Source organism: Cibotium barometz, chromosome 41 (genome assembly GCF_041138505.1).
Source record: "Cibotium barometz isolate CiBa-2024 chromosome 41, ASM4113850v1, whole genome shotgun sequence".
In the NCBI taxonomy this organism is placed as follows: Eukaryota; Viridiplantae; Streptophyta; class Polypodiopsida; order Cyatheales; family Cibotiaceae; genus Cibotium; species Cibotium barometz.
Window position 1 is genome coordinate 40307001 of NC_141086.1, and position 4273 is coordinate 40311273.

At 39.8% G+C, this 4273-nt stretch overlaps 1 pseudogene; it reads right to left on the reverse strand.

The window, feature by feature from the left end:
• Positions 1–662: 662 nt before the first annotated feature.
• LOC147614945 (translationally-controlled tumor protein homolog) lies at positions 663–1233 on the reverse strand (annotated as a pseudogene).
• Positions 1234–4273: the final 3040 nt, after the last annotated feature.

The following is a 4273-nucleotide window of genomic DNA, read 5'->3' on the forward strand; positions in this document are numbered from 1 at the left end:
GTTGAGTGTTGAGTAGAGAAGAAGAAGATTTTCAGCCTCTCACCTTGTGTGTTCTCTATTAGGGTTTTGTGAGTGTGTGTGTGTGCTTGCAAGAGCTCAAGCTCTCTTCCCCCCTGCATCTTTTCACCCTGACCCTCAGAATTCTCAGCCATAGCTTCCCTGTATATTTCACCACACTCTCACCCCAGCAGTTTCACGTCGGGTTCACCAAAGCTGTCGTGACGTGGGCGGTATCGCTGGGGAAGTGCGAGTCTTTTGGCTGTGAGAGTAGCTTTCAAATCCAGCAAGGAAACCAAACAGATAGCTCTTCAAGGAGCACCACCAACAGAAGCTAGTACCATCAAAGACCAAGTACCCAACTATACATGTGCATCCTCAAAGCCAATATTGGACACATGATACATATAAAAAACTGACATTAACATGGCTTGTCTCATCTCATATGGCTTTGCACTCCAGAAAATCTCCTCATGGTGTTCACATGAAAGATACACATGGCTATCATGGAGCATCAGAGGCTCAACATCCAACAAAACTATAAAATCAAAGCCGACATAGACACCTCATATACATGACCAAACCAACCATCTTATGGTTCCAAAACCCCAAAAAAAATCAAAACCCACAAGATGCAAATGAATCCAAAACTGGAGCAACTCCCGTCAACATTTCATCTCTTTCAAAGAGTCAGCAAAGTAGAGAAAGGTAGGATCACTTGCCCCATCCTTGTAGTAGGCGAAAACCAAAGACGCATCATCCTTCATTATCAAAAGACGGTTGTTCTTGAAGCCTGAAAGTATCAACAATGTCCACCACCTTAATGGCTTAGTCACTCACACCTTCATCATCTTCTCCACCTTCCGCAGAGGGGTTAGCTCCAATATCAACATCAACTGCACCTTTCACAACCCACTTTCCATTTACTTCCGAAATGATCCCATTCAAAAGCTCCTTGTAAGGGAACGAGTCAGACAGGAGTTCTCATCTCCTACATACTATACTGACAGCAGCAGTTTTCATGACACGACTAATACCCAGAGTCATAAAAGAGAATCCACCATGACAAAATCCCCAGCTGTCACACTCTCCTTGTTTTATTTTCTAATCACATCCACTACTATTTCGATCAACGAAATCCACAACTACCTGCCTGGAGACTTGCTCGCGATGCAGCCCAATGACAATTGCCAGAACAGTCGAGAACGCTGACAGAAGATCCTGGTAAACCAGCATGGTGGCGAGCCGCCAGTTGACCCGACCGCTACACAGAATTGCACACTGATTACAGTAGCCGGGAACCTTTATTTGTCAGAAAATACAAGAGGCGTATCGCTAGATGCAACCTGAATTCCTCTGTATTTTGAAATCCTACATGACATGAACAGAAACGGCCTCCTCGATTTTATTCATTCTGGTTAGTTGGCAGACTGGTTCTCTCTTTTTTCTGCAGACTCCCTTCTGATATGCGTTCCTCTCCCACACTCTGGTTTTTCCTTGTTTTCCCGCAAGGAAATCGGCGCCCCACCACCTTTTGCAGCTGAAAACACGTTTATTCCATTTTGAAATTCCACGCTGCGCCTACCATTCCATGCATCTCTTTGGGAGTGATAACCATAAAAAAAAATCAAACTCCTTCACACCACAACTTTGCTAAGGGTGTTTCCAACGCCACATCAAAAGAAGCTTCATTTGGCATCCTTATTACACATATGACCTTGCCATCAGAAGCATATGATCATGACCACGAGCATTATATACCATAAAAGTTTTCTGTCTCAGTGTTAATATCAACTCAACCATGATAGACACGGCTTATGAGCATTTCACCATCTCATGGAATCAGTAAAAGCAGTCAAACCCACAAGCATAATCCAGTCCTATCAAGGCACAGGGTTTCTGCTATCTCCAAAATTCTCCATAAGCATAAAAACTCCACGATTCACACCACACTGTCAGAGGCTTTGAGACCTGGCTCAGCCTCAGCTCGTCTTATTGAACCTCATTTACAATATGAACATATGTACTCAGGCATCATATAATGACTCGTCATGGCACTTAACCCCATGCATCTGGATTTGCATTTAATGGTCTCATATGCATGGTTTCACACCATAGGCGTGCCATGGCACGACAACGTGTGGACACACAGAACACCGCTCTGCTTGGAACTTCTCACACTCATGCTTTGCCCTTTCACTACCACATAACTCTCTTACTCTCTCTCTATGTCTTAAGTACACAATGTATCTCTTAGGACAATGTTACAACAATATATATTCAACATAATGCATAAATTACATAGATACAAAGAGGAGAGAAAAATTATTCTTGTATTACTTCTAGAACCAGTACAAACTCACAACCACTGAGCGATTGCTAGACATAAGACTAAAGACATGCTCTACTACTATATTCAATTGGCGCCTTCTCCTCTCTCTCTCATTCACTCACTCGATTTCTCACCTTACACCATCCTTTTAAGCTTGATCTTCTTGTTCTCAGCAACAGATACTCCGATGGTTATAGCCAGCCATCTTCACACGTGCAGTACCAAGGTGGTGCTACGACGTGGAAGGTCTGATCACACTACCACCACTAGAGCTACTAGGTTGTACCGAGGTGGTGCTACGACGTGGAAGGTCTGATCACACTAGCAACACTAAGCATGCCAGTGATGTAGGTCTTTAGGATACCAATATATTCTTGTCAATAGTGTAGATGAAAGTAGTGAAGCTACTTGATGAAATCTCACTCATATGTACTTGCATTCAATAACGTGCTTGCATGAGTGGCAGTTAGGGGGCATGGTCTAGATAGATTTTTGGTAGTTTGGTTTGGCCCATATGAAAGAATAGGTGGGTAGTTAGCTTTATGAAAGCCATGGAAAGTTCATGCACATGATAAGAAGAGTAGGCTGATCGTGATGATGCAAGGAGATTCAGAAGAACATGGGGGACAAAAAAAAGAAAACAGAGTTCGATTATATTTTGCTTCTTCTTTTTCTTTTTGATCTAAGAAGAATTGTCGCTTCCTCATGAACATAGCAATTTTCGATTACTCTTCTAATTTTGAGTTGTCAAGTGATTATGAGTTTTGTGTTAGTGGTTTTGTTTTGCATTTCATGAAGAGATTGGAAGAAAAGCAGCAGGTGTTGTAGGATTAGGGGATTCCAAGCTTGTTGTCTCTCAATCTGTCTTGTTGAGAGACGTGTGTGTGTACGTGTGAGATTCACGGTAAGCACAGGTCAATTCCGTAAAGAAAATAGGTAATAATGCTTCTTGAGATTGGAGAGAAGTGATTACTCAAGAATGGATAGGAGAGGAATTGGAAGATACAGACAAGCAATGTTGTTTGGTGATAGGCAGTGTAGTTTTCTCAACAAGCCCTATTTGTAAGATTCCTCCCCCAACCCCTTTTTGATGTCTAGTATCTTCCCCTGTAATCAATCCCTCTTCAGAAATATAAAGACCTTGTTTCTAACTGTTTTAGCCTAGAGAGAGAAAATTATTCTAGAGAGAGAATATTCAGATTATGAATATTTTTGGATAGAAAAATAACTTATCTTATTAAAATAAGTTCCCCTGAAACAGAAATTCAAAAAGAATTTTCCAATGTGCAATTGGAATTAATTGGAAATAGGTATAAAGAACCTTAGTCTAAGGGTCTAGATTTTCAGAAATTTTTTTTGGATTATGGTCCAATTAAGGTTCCTATGGGCCAATAGCATCAATCCATGTGTAGGAAGGAGATAAATCCAAATTGTAAAAGAAGATACCCAAAAATGAGTAAATGCTCACATAAGATGAAGAGTTGAAGATGTACAAGGTTTATTAGTAAAAAACTATGAGCAATATTAAAAATATGAGATATTTTGGGTATCCAAAAATGAGTAAATGCTCACATAAGATGAAGAGTTGAAAATGTACAAGGTTTATTAGTAAAAAACTATGAACAATAAAATTTTGACACATATGTAAGGAAGGAGAGTTCTTTAAAGAAGGTGCATATTTCACATAAGATGAAGAGTTGAAAATGTACAAGGTTTATTAGAAAAAAACTATGAGCAATAAAATTTTGACACATATGTAAGGAAGGGGATTTCTTTAAAGAAGGTGCATATTTCACATAAGATGAAGAGTTGAAAATGTACAAGGTTTATTAGTAAAAAACTATGAGCAATAAAATTTTGACACATATGTAAGGAAGGGGAGTTCTTTAAAGAAGGTGCATATTTCACATAAGATGAAGAGTTGAAAATGTACAAGGTTTATTA